General features: G+C 45.0%; 1 long non-coding RNA gene across 1 annotated transcript in view; it reads left to right on the forward strand.

Annotated features, from left to right (window-relative positions):
• Window positions 1-16,879, forward strand: part of LOC140216334 (uncharacterized) — a 181,786-nt gene that overhangs the window by 131,080 nt on the left and 33,827 nt on the right. The window contains exon 2 of the long non-coding RNA XR_011892980.1: window positions 15,237-15,283. This is a non-coding gene — a long non-coding RNA (uncharacterized lncRNA). The remainder of the gene's footprint in view (window positions 1-15,236; window positions 15,284-16,879) is intronic.

Below are 16,879 nucleotides of genomic sequence, written 5' to 3' on the forward strand. Positions count from 1 at the left end.
TGGTTTTTTCCCACTTTTGGATTGAAGTCCCCCATTACTAAAGTATATTGAGTTTGCACTTTTCTCATAGCTAATTCAACGTCTTCATAAAACTGATCCACTTCCTCATCATCGTGACTGGATGTTGGAGCGTAGGCTTGTACCACCTTTAATCTATACCTCTTATTAAGTTTGATTACGACTATAGCTACACTATCATTATTGCTGTAGAATTCGTCAATGTTGTCTGCTATGTCCCTACGGATTAGGAATCCTACCCCGTATTGCTTCTCATTTAGGAGACCTCTATAGCAGATCACAAGTCCGTTATTCAGCAATGTATAAGCCTTACTAGTTCTTCTAATCTCACTAAGGCCGATAATATCCCAAACAATGTCGGATAATTCCTCAAAGAGTCCAGCTAAGCTAGGCTCACTCGAGAGGGTTCGGGTGTTAAACGTTGCAAGAGTCAGTTTCCATTGGCCGCCTGTCCGGATCCAGAGATTCTTAGCACCTTCTGCTGCGTTATAGGTCTGACCGCCGCCTTGGTCAGGTGCTCCACAGCTGCTGGGGACTGAAGGCCACTGGGTAACTGAGTGAGCCATCTGGGTGGGGGTGGCTGAATACTAATAGGGAGGCCAATTCCTGATCTGGTGAAGGAGTGTCTTATTGAAGCTTTGTGGGCCTTCCTAATTTGGTTGTAGCTGGATTAGTATAGCCCCACTCGCTCTCGGCATCTTTTGCCGGTGAGTCACTCCAAGCTGTACATAAATACAAAATACGCGTGTGAATCACACAACTTGATACAAAATAACAGAAAATGCTTTGGTTATGTACATAGAAATCAACTATGACGTGGCGTTAATACAATAACTGAATGTACAGGCGCCGACAAAAGTGGTATACTCCATGCAGTCCAGGCAGCGGGGGCCGGAGCAACGGAAAACTGCATCGCGGCGCCATCTGCGTGGATGGAGTATACCACTTTTCTCGGTGCCTGTACACAGAAAAGATTTTTTTTTAGACTTGTCCTACACCAAGTACAATACTACAGTCAGTACAACTATATAGGGTATTCATTCAAATATTGCTTGATATTATTTTTAAACACCTGTGCTGAAGTGGAGAATTCCACATCTAGTGAAGTTTAAATGATGGCAAATGGTACCTGAAAGGTTAATTTCTGTTTTCCCGTGGTTAGTCCGAGTAATCGGTACAAATTTTCTACGCGTTTTCAGATGATAACTTATGTCAGGCCTGTCAGGTAGAGTGGCGTAAAGGTTGTTTTGGTGAATATATTGCAGTAGACGATAGTAATTAATTTGATGTGAAGGTAGGATTGTATATTTCCTGAATAAGGATTTTGTAGGGAAATCCCACCGTCTTCCATAATAACCTTCAATGGCTCTAAGGTCTTTTATTCCAGAACGTGTAACCTAAGTTTCCAAATGAAGTGGTTCCCCATAAAAGAATAAAGTACTATAATTTGGAATAAAAAAGAGCGTAGTACATAGAAATTTTGAACCATGTGGGTATTAAATTAATAAATATATAAAAACATCCGATAGTTTTACTCAAATCTCTTACTAAATTAGAAACACGAACATTCCATGAAAGGTTTTCATTAAACCAAACACCTAGAAACTTGTATTGGCAACTTGTTTTACGATTATGTTTTTTATATTTAATAACTACACTACTTCGTTCAGCAGTATTGATTGGCCTAAATATAATGTGTGCAGTTTTAGTAAGATTCATACTTAGCTTATTAGCCATCAATCATTTTCCCAATCTACTTAAATAATCATTGACAGTTATTTCTCATTTAGTTAAGGAGCAGTCAGTGAAAAAGAAATTGGTGTGATCAGCGTACATGACCAGATCGGGTGAGTCAGGAATATTAGTTATACCATTAATACACACCATGGATAATAACGGCCCTGAAGTTGATCCCCGGGAAACACATTGCTGTATAACCATGGGAGCAGAAGAACAGTGATTGATTCTCACAAACTGAAGCATGTTGCACAAATAACTTCTTAATAAGTCCAAAGGTATACCACGAACTCCATAGTCCGCCAATTTATACAATTAAATATGATATTGGACACAGTGAAATGCCTTTATAAACTCAAGAAATAAACCAAGAGTATATTTCCGACGTTCAAAATTATCAATTATATTCTCTTTAGTGGACAGAAATGCTTGTTCAGTAGATCTTCGCTTCACAAATCCGTATTGCGAGCTGATTATAACGTTATATTTACTAAAGAAGTTTTCTAGCCTAATTTTTATTACTCCCTCAAACACTTTAGATAACATTGGCAGTATAGAGATCGGATGATAATTTGAGATTTCATTTCTATTACCACCGTTATACGCTGGACACAAGCCAGCTACATTTAAATGATTGGGAAACGTACCGGTTGTAAACATGAAGTTAATAATGTACGTCAAGACGTCACATATCGACATCGAAACATGTTTCAGGGGAGATGTCTTGATGTCGTCATGCCCTGCTGATGCATTGTCTTTTAAGTTTCTAATTAAACTAGCGACTTCAGTGGTAGTCACAGAATAGAAGGTAACAGAGTTTGATAGTGGGTTTATCAGATAAGGGGGCGTACGTCCTACACGAGATTGGGTCATTGTACTCCACAGTGCCAACATTAACAAAAAATGCATTCTTTGCTGTAGCTAAATTAGAACCAGTCAATATTCTATCGAATGTAGTTATCTCTGATAGGTCAGATTAAGGTTTCCCATTCAATGAATTATTTACCTGCCACCATACTTTCTTGGCGTCATTGCGTATCAGTGTAAAGCGCTCAAGATAGTACTTTGATCTCGCAGTTTTCAGTTCTTTGTTTAGTTTGTTCCTATATCTTTTGTATTCTGAAAAAAGATCAGGTTTTTTAGTTTCAGTAGAACTATGGTACATTTCATTTCTCTTTTTAATATTCTCATACAACGTTTTATTTATCCATGGTTTTCTGTATTATTTAATTTTAATTTTCCTTTATCTCAACGGGAAGGCTTCATCATAGCAGTCAACAATTTTTTTGACGGAAAGCTTCGTATGCTTCGCTTACAGCGATCATGTCATATATGGTACCCCAGGAAGCATCGTCAATCAGTGATTTGAATTTATCCAAGGACTCTACACTAATGTCTCTAGACTTATAAATTACCACGGACAATTTAGGCTTATGCAGTCTAATAGGAAGGAAACAGAAAACAGGCAAGTGGTCACTAATGTCGTTGATCAGCACACCAGACCATTTCAGAAAACAATAGATTTGTGACGCAGATATCTAGTAAACTACAAGTGGTTGGAGTTATCAGTGTGGTTAAACTTATAGTATTGGAACAGGCGTGTGTACGTACAATACTATTTAGTTCCCGTGTTATAGTATCTTTGGAAATTACGCTTATGTTGACATCACTTATAAAAACAACCGGAAGCTTAGTGGACGTTAGGAATTCCATTAGACTTTCTAAAAAGCGGAGAAATTGTGATCTGTTGCCAGCAGGTGGTCTGTATAATGTTGCAACCATAGTATGGGGCAGGACTAGGACCATACATTAAACATTTGGAGTTGTGATTGAAAAATCTTCTATTACAATATTTGGATAGCAACTTTTAACACATACTGCAGAACCACCGCCTCTGCCACTCGACCTAACTAGACCATTATAATTGTAACCAGGGAGGGGAACGTGACCATCATCAGTGTTCAACCAAATCTGTGTAAATAGAATTGCATCAAAGTTTACCTTTAATAATTGCAAAGACAAATTCAGACCATCTCCCTCATTCTTCATTCTACGGTGATTGAAATGAATTGCCGAGAACATAGCTCTGTTTGAGCAATAAGTTGAGGTGAGACTATCATTGTCATAGCATTGACACATCATAGATGAATCCATGACAAAAATAACTTGCCTAGAAACGCACCTTATGTAGTCATCTTGTTCAACTCAGACAGATCTCGGACCTTCAGCACATCTCCCGTCAAATTCTGTCGCGCGAGTACCTTGCCTCCAGAGGTCCAGACAAACTTCCACCCGACATGCTTTTTACGTGCAATAGCAGCACAGAAAAGCTTCTTGTTGGTCTGAATGAGGTGCTCATTAACAAAAACTGGACGCTCTTCAAGCGGACCGAGTTTGTCATTTGAAATCTTGTGTTTGCTGGCCTTAGACAAAAAGGCATGACGCTTCTCCCTTCTCACAAATCTAAAAATTATATTCGTCTCATCAGTCTTTCTAGTTGGCACTCTGTGACACGAATCAATGTCTACCTCAGAGACAGGCTCATCGATTACCTCACCAATTTTCCATACTATGTCCTCAGGGTTGTCGGTTGAAATCACCCCTTTTATCTCCAAGTTATTCAGACAACTGTATTGTTCAAGTTCATTAATTCTTTGCGTCAGACGAATGTTTTTCTTTCTGAGATCTTCACTGCATTTCAAAAGTTCACTGGCTTCTTTTCTGAGTGCTTTAACTTCGGAGCTAATCTCTTTTGTCTCGTCCCAGATATCGCTGCAGAACTTGACGCTTTCCTTAACAAAGTGCAGTTCATGCCTCATTTCATGCTTAAAGTCGTCAGGTGTTTCATGAGTTCCTTTGACATGTTCAAAAATTACAAGTCACCGTACAAGGTTGAAATCAGGTTCACGGTTGGCAGCATTGCGCAGAATTAGGGTCAAAAAGACGCTATAAACAAAATTATTCGCTTACCTGCAAAAGCAGGTAAATTTAGTGCGATGCTTTCAGCGTGTGCACTGTTGCCAAAGCGAAGAGCAGCTCGATGCGGTGTCTCTTTTAAAGGCGGCCGTTGATAGAAATCCCGCGCAGGTAGGTTACAGCAGCCGTAACTGCGATACGCCTATTGCTACAACCAGAATCCTGGCCGGCCGTTCCCCCACTGATGTCTGTTCCATCTTGCAAGGAACACTGCAGCTAACCCGCTTTAGTAGAGTGAAGCTTCAGAGAGGTGCAAATAGTTAGCGTTAGGCAAGACCTGAAGTGCAAGACCTGAAGTCTAAAGTTTATGGGGAATTGAAATCTCGCCAGAGGAGTCGAAAGCGAAACTTCAGAAACCCTGACTTCTCCGCGAAGCAAGTTTGCCGCCCAAAGGCCGACTTGTCTGACATTCGTTTGGCACGGTGAAATGTTACTGCAAATTGCAAAAAAAATATTGTTGAAGTGAGGGGTACAAGAATAAAACTAATGCTCTGATACTCCGTAAGTCAACGTACTATACGACGCAAAGCTTACGGCGAATTCGTGTGCCAAATCGAACGACGCGAACTTTGCAACGACCTCGCGAAGAAGATCGAGTGAACTTTCAGCTCTTTGGAATGAGCTCTAAGCTCTGGAACGAATCGAGAAACCAAAGAAAAGCGAACGCTCGTGTATGGCAGGCTAGCAAGTTGTCTGAAAAGGACGAATGAAAAGAAAGGTGTTACGCGTTGGAGCCAAGAAACTTTCTGAAAAACTTTACCAAACGGTCGCAGTTTTCTTTCCTGCTTACTTTTGAACTTGTTATTTATCGTCCTTCGGGAGTGCTCGAAGTCCTTAGCGAAACGGGGCAACCTTACCAAGCAGGGAAGCTAGAGTGTCGGTGGCACTGAAACGCAGCGAATGTCAGTTTCAGCACCGTTGGTAGGAGCGGGAGGCGAGGTTTTGCTTTTTGCCATCTGCGAAACATATCCCCCATCCCCCCCTGCACCTCAACTGCACTTGCCCCTTCTTTTGGCCATGCAGCTGCACCCGGCGGCTTCGGTTGGCGACTTCGTGCTGTCCTTCTTTTTTCGCTTTTTTTGTCGCCTCATAAGGCGGGCACGCCTGTTTCCTCCCGATAACAAGGTGCCGAAGGCTCCACGGCGACGCCAACTGGGGCAGCGAGGGGACCTTACCTCTCCGTGGTCTTTTCGACAAAGAACCAGACACTCGAAATCTATAAGCGTGCTACAAGAGTACGACAAAAAATATGTACAGAAAAAGGAGTTCTTCGTGTAGATTGCGGGGTGCTACATCGTCCCAGAAAGTGAGTCCGATCTTCTTGGCATTCTTTTACCGTTATTTCCCCCCTTGTAATATCTCCCTGGTTGGATTATATATTTTCTTTGTCAGAAGCGAGATTTCTTTAGTTTGCTCTTGGTGTAGTCAAATTTTTTTTTTCATTTAGGCTCCAAAAAGTGTCCAGACGTTATTACAGGCCGTATAAATGGTGCTAGGAATAACGGAAGTGAAAGAATAAGTGTAGGGAATGTAGTCTTGGCGAGAAAGTGAGGCGTGACTCAACCTGAATTTTGTTAACTCTTTCTTGCCAACGAGTACCTCATCGAAAGCGCATATTTATCTGCCTAGTGTTTACTTTAAGTACGTGGAAGAATAGGGAAAGCTGGGTGTTCTTTTTCTTTTAACGAGCTGTGGCGTCCTGTATATTGTTGCTGGAAACTACGATTTGCTAACTAGCGTACAAGACAATCCAGTGACAGGAGAAAAGCCTGCAAAGGCAAAAAAAAAAAAAAGAAAGAGAGCTATCAGACAACATAGGTACTCAAGTTTTTCACTGTGTGCGGAGTATCTGTGGACAAGGGTTTTGTATGTAATACGCATCGTCCGTTTCTACTGTAATCGTATTGCGGATAATTGACCGCTGAATAAAGCAGAGTGCTGGCGGAGGTAATGCACAAGGCAACCCACTTTTTCTCAATGACCTACATGCTGAGGCACTCATATGCCATCAAATTAAGCGCAATCATCCGAACCAACCTATAGCAAGGGCGAACTATTATTCACCAGCATGTTATCACCACGCGAAATCTCACCTGAAGAGAAGATGGAGACGCATAGTGCTAGCTAGCTATGGTCACATTTAGCCCTGCAGAGGCTTGCCAGCATTGCTCTAAACGAGCTTCTCCTTTTAACGTGCAGGGGTAAACTTGCATGGAAATCAGCATCCATGGAGACAAGCGGTTCGTCGCAGCGCGCATAGGTATAGCACTACTACTCGACCAAGTCCATCCCGTACTCAAATGGACTATCTACTGTATCTTCTCCGACTCGGGTTTCGTGCTGGCTGTGCTTGTGTGGCAGCTCGAGTGAATCGTCGACAAAGTGCATCGCACGTTTCTTGCGCAGCTTGCCGCACTTGCTGCACTGAGTTCTCACTTCTTCAGGAACGGGGCGAATGTTGATGAGGGTCCTTGGAACCTGTTGCGAAACCTGCTGTGAAGTTTCTCAAGTCACTGCGACGTTACTTTCGCCTGCAGTGTTAGCCACCTGTGTGTAAGCGAATGTGCCGCGTATTTCCTCCCTGTTTCTCGTTCTTGTTCGTTCAGACAAGTGGACGTGGGGAGGTCTCTCTCAAGAGACAGTTGCTGAATTACTTTCTTTTTTTTAAATTTAACATGTCTGTAAGCAGACGTGGAGGCGCCGGATGCTATGCTGCATCAACGTGCCATAGATATAGGAAAACCCCGAAAGAAAATAGCTATTTGTATCGCTGAATCGCTTTCCCAGTTCATTGTGCAAATGTGTTCACATCTACATTGCTAACAATAAAAGCGAGAAAGAGAAGTGATAAAAGCAAGGCTAGGAGATTAACAAGTCTGATCCCGGTTAGGTACCCTAAAATGGGGAAAGGGAATACGAAACTAAGTAGAATGAGAGGGAGAAAAAAAACATTCACAACACACACCTACACACACACCGAAGCGTTCGCTGTTCATTTCGTCACAAATGCTTATATGGGCAGGCGCATCTCAGGAATCGCAGCCACGCTTTCTGTGGCTTTGTGCATCGCAGACGCACAAGTCCAGGGTATCGGGATCTTATGTTATGTGTAAGACTTCTCGTTTAATTTCCCTAAAGCAGTACGAAGGGCAAGTGTCTGATCTTCGTCTGGTGGTCAGTCGCACATGTCTTCCAAATTCTCATACTGCGCTTAGGTTGGGCCGTAAAATGGTAAATGACAAGAGTTATTTTCGTCGCAGCTGCATTTAAGCGCATGACCCTTGAGCTGCACTTTTGGGGAGCTGGTGTAAAAGGGCTAGCTATATTAAAACGGGGCGGCGCTGCGCTGATACTATTGCCAACTGAGTGCCGACAAACAAGAAAAAGCAACTGTATACCGCAGTTGATTACCGTCAGAACAGATCCCTTCTCTTGCACAATATATTCCATCACTGCGGCTACGAATTTCAATCAAGACCGGCTGGATTCGATGAAAATCTCATCAATCCACAGTGCCCGCATTCTCTTTTCGTCGTCTACTTCAACTTGTATTAGAGGAAGGAAAGGAAAGCATGAGAAAGAGAGATATATAAAAGAAAGATAGATCATGAGTGAAAAAGGGAGTGAGAGACAGTGTGAGTGAGAGAGAAAAGCGATGCTTCACTCGAAACTCTTTCGCTGTGTCGGATCGGTGCAAAAGAGGCACAGGGAAACACACTGTTGCGGGCGTGTTTACCGAACCTGCCTTCCCACTCAGAGCTCCGGGATTGAAGTTGTTGTGTTTCCCGGAGCGGCCCTGCTGCGGGCGTTTAGGGGCCGGTCCGCGTTACAACAGAGCGAATCTTGTCGGATACAGAAATAGGGAATGGGGAGAGGAGGGGGGTGAGAGGATATACACGAAGAACGACGCTTTTCTGTAGCGCACCGAGAGCAGCAGCCGGATCCCGCGGTGGCAGGAGCAGGGCTTTCAGAAAACGGGAGACGCCTTTTCCATCGGCTGCTGTGTTGGAGGGCGAGAGGGGGTGGCGTCGCTCGGAACAAGGGGGTGGAGAACAATTTGGAGTGTGGCTGGGGCGGCAAATAACGCAAGAAACGAGAAATAGAAAAAAAAAGAAATTACGCGTGTGTGCGCGCAACCGGAACGCCGCTGCTACACCGAGAGCTGCATTCTGCGGCACAGCGGTGGTGAAAAGGAACGAGGGAGTAGGGGATGGCGAGGTCTGTTGCAGCCCGGCGGAGGTTATTATGAGAGCTGTCACAGACAGAAGTTTCTCCGTGTCACGCGCTGCGCGAGCGAGAGGCCGATTGCAGTATTTCCGAACCAACTGCGTCTCCGGCGACGACGTGGCGTGCGCGCAGAGAGGACCCCTCGCTCGTTGTGCTCTCTGCTTGCTTTGTCGAGCAAGAGGAAAGCGCGCGGGATACCGGATGCTGCAAACGCATAGGCGCATACATACTCGGGCACGCACAGAGACACATACAGAAACACGCGCGCACAAACGCGCACAAACGCGCACGTACGCAGCAGATGACAGAGGGAGAGAGAGAGGAACTGTAGAGAGAAAACGGCGAGAGAGACTTTGAAAGACGCACGTCTGCTGCATGTAGAAAGAGCGTACGCGACCAGTACACGCGTGTGCACGGCAGCCGAGTGCAGCTGACATGGCGCCCGCTCTACGCGGCGGCATTCTTCGACTCAGTGTCCGTGCACCGATGGTGTTCCTATCCTGATGGAGTCACTTGCAGCCGTCTCTGCTGCTTGTCCTTTACCAAGCGCTTTCTTTACTTTGTGCAACAATATCCAGGTAGCCAGCGCGAGCTGGCTACCTGGTCTGGCAATCAGCGGACCTTTTGTGCCCATTTCGCGACGATGAAAGCAAGGCACGCGTTTTCCGATGACAAGTTTCGGGCGAACTTTTAGTAGCAAAGTTGAAGTCTGAACCCTCTTTCGCTCCCCTTTAGTGAAAGGCAATTCTCCAACTGCTGCGCGCCGAATGCGCAAAACCGCACAGCTCTTCTTTGAAATCGCCCCCCGAGTTCCGCTTTCGCCGAGAAGCAAACGTTGCAGGCGCCGCAAGCAGCGTACACGTGCAGCCTCCGCCAGACGCACTGGCTCCGCCTATCGTGGTACCGACGTCGGAAGCGCGATCGTTTCTATACACTTGTGCGTAGAGCGACGGGACACGTGTCGTGCGTGGGCGACCGCTCTCGCTTCGCCTATTCTCATTTTTCTTGCGTTTTTTTTTTCTCTTTAAACTTTCACTTCATTATGCGATCGCTTCGTTCTCCCAAGAGGTGAGCTAGTGTTTTGAAAGCGCTTTTATCCTGGAGTCGGATATTGGAGAGGCGGCTGCGAAAAAATACCGGCCGACACATATAGACCTAACTTTGATATTTAAAGATCAAAGTGACGTATATATTTCTCATTGGAGAGGTGCTGTATTTCACGCATGTAAAAGCGCAGAAACGTGAAGCTCCTGTGAGGTGAAAAAGAGAGAGTACTAAGGGAGAATAATGACGGCATTTACTTCTGAATTGTTGCCAAGAAGAAAACGAGTGTGCCGCGCCGTACTAAAGTCACTTTATCCTAACTGACCTGTTTAATAGCTACCCAGCAAAATAATGTGTCTTAGTATCTTTCCCTTTTGGGATTAGCGTTGCCACGAGATTCGATCTCTATCATTCATAATTGCGAGACGATTGTCATTCATTTGGATAGACTCCATGTGCTCTCTCTTCAGCGGCGTTAAGATGCGCGATTATTGTCCCTTGTTTTTTTTTTTTTCTTCTGGTTTGTTTGGTTTTCAAAAGGAGAGAGGTGAAAAAGTGAGAAGGAATTGAATTCTGTGGTTTTATGTGTCAAAACCGCGATTTGACTATGAGGCACGCCGTAGTTGAGGACTCCGGAATACTTTTGACCACCAGAAGATCCTTAACGTGCCCTCTATGCACGGGACACGGATTTGCATTTGACGCCCATCGACATGCGGCCGCTGTAGTCGACATTTGATCCCGCCACCTTATGCTTAGCTGCGCAACACCATAGTCGCTAAGCCATCGTGGCGGGTGAAGCAAGAAGGAAAAGCTGATATTTATAGAAAATCTTACGATTTTTGTGACAACGCTCTTTTATCTATCTCCAAGCTCCTTTTTTCTGACAAGTGCATTATAGACATATAGCGCTTGCTACAGTCTTGAGATGAAAATACAAATCGATTAATCTAAACTTCCTCTTTATGTTGTCATTGATTAGGTCGATAGCAATCCGCATTTTTTGTTTAGCCATCGGTCGTTAAGTTTGAATCAGTCCCGAGCAAGAGTTCGAGATGAATGGCGGCTGCTTGGCGACGACAAAAAAATGTGTACATGGCTGGAAAGGCCCACATGTCTTCTTTACGCCAAATGTCTTCTGGTGCTTCATACAAGTTCGCTCTGCCTCAAGATTAGAAAGCTCTTCAGCAAAGCCAGTTTTCAGTAGCAAGGAAAATGGAGATTTGATTTTTGTTTGGCTCCGTCTGGCCAGCGGAATGCAAAACGACAAGAAACAGAGTGAAATCAAGGCAGTACGAACTATATGGTTTAGATGACTTTGATACCAGTGGGACGGTGGTACCTCATAGCGTACCTCCTTGCACTTGGCTTCATTCGTCGCCGTGCGCTCCTAAAGAAACTCCCTCTGCCCGCAACGGGCCTTGTATTCGTGTGCTTGTTTTTTCTCTTCTTCTTTAGTTTTACACTCAGGAAAGACTGCCGCTCAGGGCACCCCCTAGCGCCGAAGAGAATAACGAAGGAACGATGACAAGCTCTGTCGACCGACAGAGTGGTCAGCGTCTTTTGATGGCCCGGGCTCCCACTCAATGGGTGACTCGTCACGGAGCTATCCGTGTGCGCTTACTCTTCGTAAAGAAAGTAGAGACGCACTGGGAGCTCTCTGCTTCACTTTGTGGGGATTTCAGCGTATACTTTATTTCCTTTCCCGCTCACAGCTGATGCGCACTTCAGCATCTTGAAAGCCTCCAGTGAAAACGGTCCGATGCGTTTCGCGGCGTCTGTTTGCAGAGCGAAAGAAATGACGTGGGAGAAAGGAAGGGAGCAGCTCTGAACGGCGGGCCGGTTTTTGAGCTAACGGTTTTCTTAAAAGGGGGCGCTCTTTCATTCTTTGATTTTTGCTGCAAACCTTGGGGGCGGGGGGAGGGGGAATACAATGGGGAAGGCAGCGCCTTTTAGGGTACTGGTTGCCCAACCAAGTTCGCAGTATCTGTTTTTTTTTTTTTAATCTCCGTTTGAGCGGTTTTGCTTGCCGGTTCATCATGAAGTGAACTCTGGGTGCACGTTTCAGGAACGCTGGCTTCTTCCGATAACCTCTCGTGTTGTGTAGTGGACCGGGTGCTTGTTTTATGCTCCGTATTACTGCTGCCGTGAGACCCCGCGCCTGCGCCGCTGATTCCTTTGAAACTTTGGTTTCTGTTTTCTTTCTCTCTCTCCATCTCTATCTCTCTCTCTCTTTGTGGTACTGGTAACGAGATGGTAGGTCCTTAGCTTCCTTTTTTTTTGTCCTTCTTAGCACTATAGATAATACAGAAAGTTATGTTAGGGCCTTGAAGTATTTTGTTGTACTTCGTTTTTCTGTGCCATTACCTTTTTCCCCCTTGCTTTCTTTCGGTCATCGCAGGCTTTCATTTTTTGAGCTAGACCTCAGTGCACGTTTCACTCAAAAGGCTGTATGTTTGATCTTAATCAACAGAGGCGAATACAGTTTGAGGGATGGAGTGCTTTGAGAAGGCCTGAATCGAAGCACAACATTTCAACGCAAATACGAGAGAAAAACCAAGGCTTCCTCGCTAGTTTGCGTTCAATGAAGCAGCAGTTTTCTTCTTGTGCGCTCGTTGGCAAGGCGCACTTTCGGCACCGTGAATGCTGGAGGCTCGATTCATGCGCGGTTTTCGTCGAAAGTTGTTTCTTTTTTTGTTTCTGCCGCATTTCAACTGCGCCTTGATTGCAGGCACCAAAGAGCACTAGTAAGTTCGTTTCCTGTTTTATTTCAATGAAACTGGAAATCCTACCAATTACTGTATTGTCGGCTTCTCCGCAACCAATACATTGTTAAATTATCAAAGGATGAAGAGATTTGGCGATGTAAAACCTTTGCACCAACAAAACACTTTTCGTACACATGCTAAACAGTTGATATAGGAAATAATCTTGCGGGGAAGCTTGCTGAAGTGAGTTTTCAAAAATCAAATTACAGTGTCATAGTTTGAGGAATAGAATTCAACTCATACTAAACTATGTGGTTAAAGCTCAAGTTTTCCCTTCTTGAGTTTCACGTTGTATATCCAAGGCCAGCACTCTAGCGTGATGTCGCGTAATTGAAAGTGTCTGGCATGTCTAGGCCCCTTACAGTTCAGAAACGAAAGTGATCCCTTGGCTGAGTATTTAGTTCATTTACAATCCAACGCAATCGGTGTGCTTCGATCAACTATGAATAAGATCCGAGCAGACGGCTTGCAAATCTCACGGCATTTGTATTGGTCTAACGCTTTTCTCTCTCTCCCTCTCCCCCCCCCCTCTCTCTCTCTCTCTCTCTCTCTCTCTAATGTCCTTGTAAGGCATCTCACGCGATTGCAGTATTGAAGCATCAAATAAATCATGCACGTTGATTGTACACGATGGCGAATGCAAGCGCTGTAACCTTTTCAAGGAAACTTTTTCAGAGTATTTCGATTCTTCCATGCAGGATACGCAATGTTACCTGTGCATGTACAAACCATAACTTCCCTGCGTGCCTCTTCGCTGTTTTTAACTCATCTCCAACCGAGGCCTAACCTAAGCACTTGCTTCTCCTCCTCCCCCATTTTCCCGAAGGAAGCTGTGTAGTGCCGAACAAGTGGAGGGCACGGCTGAAAAAAATAAACGTAACGAGATCTTAGCGGCGGATAAAGAGACCCAAAAGAAGGTGATCGACGCAGCTTCCTGTACCTGTGGTTGGTGCAAGAAAGAAAAGAAAAGGGTCGAACACGAGTAGCAAACAAGCAGATAAGCCGGACATCGTATAGAGCAGGACTTCTACAACCGGATGGAGCATTGATATTCAGAAAAATAAGAGCTACGATGGCTGGGCACAAGAAATTCGAATTCGATAAAGAGCGCAAGTTGCTGGCACCTGCGGCGCGAAGGGCCGTGTTCGCTTTGTGATGATTACTTCCGAAGCAGAACGTTTCTTTCGGCCCCCTAGGGCAGCTGCTAAATGGTAATAAGACAAGCGCAACGCGTGTGTGAGTAGACATAGTTTTGTCTTCAATGCACGTTTCTTCCTCTTTTATTTTTCGTTGCAAAATTGAGCGTGCGAATCGAAGGCACGCTACCAGGTCGTGATAAGAGAAGTCGAACTCCTGAGTGGATACAAAATAAAATACCCGATCAACAAACAAAAATACTAAGTGCTGTGCTTGGACCAAGTTTAAGACATCTCCATAATTTTTTTGATGATACTGTTTTTTTTTTAATTTTTTATTGTTCTTGCTTTGAGGCTAGGATCGGGGTTGGCGCCGGGAAGAGAAACATATGCAACTCCAAGCATTCATCGGTTAAAAACAACTGTTGGGTGAGGTTTTTATCTGCTTATATTTTTTCTCTCTTTTATCTTTTCGAACCGTCCTCGGGAGCAAGTTGCTGGTATGGCGTGAGGTCGTTTCATCTAGTTCGACGGGAGTGTCCGGGCATTGGTTCATTACGGATGTGAGAACGCATGGGCGTGGTTGCATACAACCGTCGAAAAACAATTTGCAGTCTCTCCAATCGTTGACGGCTTCTCACGCAAAACCCAGATTTGCCTACCAAGTCGTGATCGGACTTTTCTGCCATTGCTTCGGTACCTTTGTGCGGCCATGTTTTTGACGCACGGGTAGTTGATTTCGCCGCGTCGTTCAGTGGTTGCCATGTCACTACTGCATGCTTTCTTTGGTTGCATGTAATGAGAACAAAAAGCACGAAAGCTCTGAAGCACTCAGAATAAGGCTTACTTCAGTGAAGCAGTGGTCACAAATGAACTTGACTTCCTGCAAGTCTAGATGCCATCGTGCAATTTTAGCTTCGCAGCTTTGTTCGTGTTATTTTTAATATGCATCATCGTAGCCATTATTGTGATAATTTTGAATCGTTCCTGAGTTTTCATTCTGCGGTTCGTAAGTCAGCCAATCGTTAAGCGTCAGTAAGGCAGTCGTTATAATTTTCCGCATGCTACGACTGGTTTTTGTCCTGACCCATTATCTGCCATGGCCGAGTCGTTGTCGTAAACAAGAGGTAAGAGTAAATTTACATTCGCGTACGAATAAGGAAGATACGTTATTGTTTTGCTTACGTTATCTGTTGCTCAAGATTTTTCTAGAATATAGCTTACCTTTCTCTTAGCCCACTTTTACTTAGTTTTACTCGACAAAATACATTCTGTTCGTTGCCTGAAGATGCTGTAGTAATCGTTTCGATTGCTGCTTTCTTACTCACAGGGTGCAGCTTGGCCCAGTGTATTGAGCGCCGGGGGAACTGTGGAACGGTAAGTCGGCGTACGACTTTTGACTTGCATGACGACTGGGTCATCTTTCCACGAAAAAGTGCGACAGTTGCTTCTCTTACCGTCCCATATCATCTGATGACGTGGGGATTAGGCGATGAGCCGTGGTTGTGGTAAGCCCACAGGGGGTTACCACTTATCACACTTTGTGTGATTACTTATGCAGCGGCATGGCCCAGGTGTATGCCCTCGCCGAATTCCCAATGGCTGAATTTTGATTCGCTCGTGACTTTCACTGCTTTTATTGGATTTCGGACTCTTCTTCAGAAATCAATTGGCCAATGAAGCAGTTATTGTGTAACTTGCAAATGCATCCGAGGTGGAGACAGCAAAGACGCGGCTTGCAACAAACTGTCGTCCTTTGCATTGAAAGAATGGTAAATCGCCGAATACTGAATCATTACTGGTTGCATTTGCAGAACAGATATTGGCGTAATTAGGGCGCATTGTACGTGCCCTAGATTTTGTGATTTGACAGGATCTATGAACTTTTGTTGTGTGTTTCTTCTTTTTCAAAACTGGGAACTAAAGGCCAGTAAAGTCCCAAATTGAGCGTAAGAAACTGCGCCTTCAAGTACAGGTCGTGTTGTAAATATTTTTTTGTTTTATGGTGCTAGATTATAAAGAAAATTGACCGCACTGACACACTCACGTACTCCTGACGCACCGACACCAGACTACTTTGTAAGTAGCTGAAAGGCTCATAAGCAGCCTGCATTGTTTTGACATGCACTTGCGGCATAATAGGCAACGCTATGCACGCCATAAACATATCCTATTTGTACCAACGCGGAAACAAAGTTGAAGATGGAGCTATGGGGAGTGCGCACGGCAGAAGAAAAATGCAAAGTTCGGCAAAGGCTCATGTAATAATAAACAAGCGAAAGGGGAAGTTTGTCTTCCTTCATCGGACGTTCCAGACAGCAGAATAAATGCACCATGGGCAAGTAGCAATAATAAGAAGAGACAGAGGCGGAGGTAGTGCGTCGGAACGCCTCTCCGGCGCGAGTTAGGAAATGGATTTGAGCAATCTTCCGAATTGGATTGCAGGATTCAGACTCTTCTAGGAACTTCGCGAGCAGGCTGGCTGCCTGCCTAGGAAGGCATACCGCGCTCGCATCTCCGAGTCGGTCTTCCAATCCTCCCTTCGCCTTCATGCTCAGCCCTCCCCTTCCCCCGTTCCCTCCTTCTCTCTCCTCAGCTGCACTCCAAGTGAGGCAAGCGGCAGAATCCACGGCGCCACCACATGTCCGTTCCGGGCGCGGCTGGATCGAGCGCTCACAATATATAGATGTGATGTTGTTCGCCCTGACGTGCCCTTGTAGATTTCGCCGGATGAGTCCTTCGAGGAGCGCGTCTGCGGCGAGAGTGGCCGTGCTTCACTCCGACGTGTACTGCTTGTTTGCTTCTGGTTTCCGGCCGTTTCACCCGCCTTTGGCTGCTCTACGGATGTGCTTTTGTATGCCCCTGTTCTTTTTTTGTTTTTTTTATCCGCGCGTATCGCGCGGCGAATGTGCCTCGTAGTAGTGCTAGCGGCGCCACTATGCTGCTAGCTGCAGGCTTTCAGGCACAATGAAG

This window comes from Dermacentor andersoni, chromosome 3, assembly GCF_023375885.2.
Source record: "Dermacentor andersoni chromosome 3, qqDerAnde1_hic_scaffold, whole genome shotgun sequence".
Lineage (NCBI taxonomy): Eukaryota > Metazoa > Arthropoda > Arachnida > Ixodida > Ixodidae > Dermacentor > Dermacentor andersoni.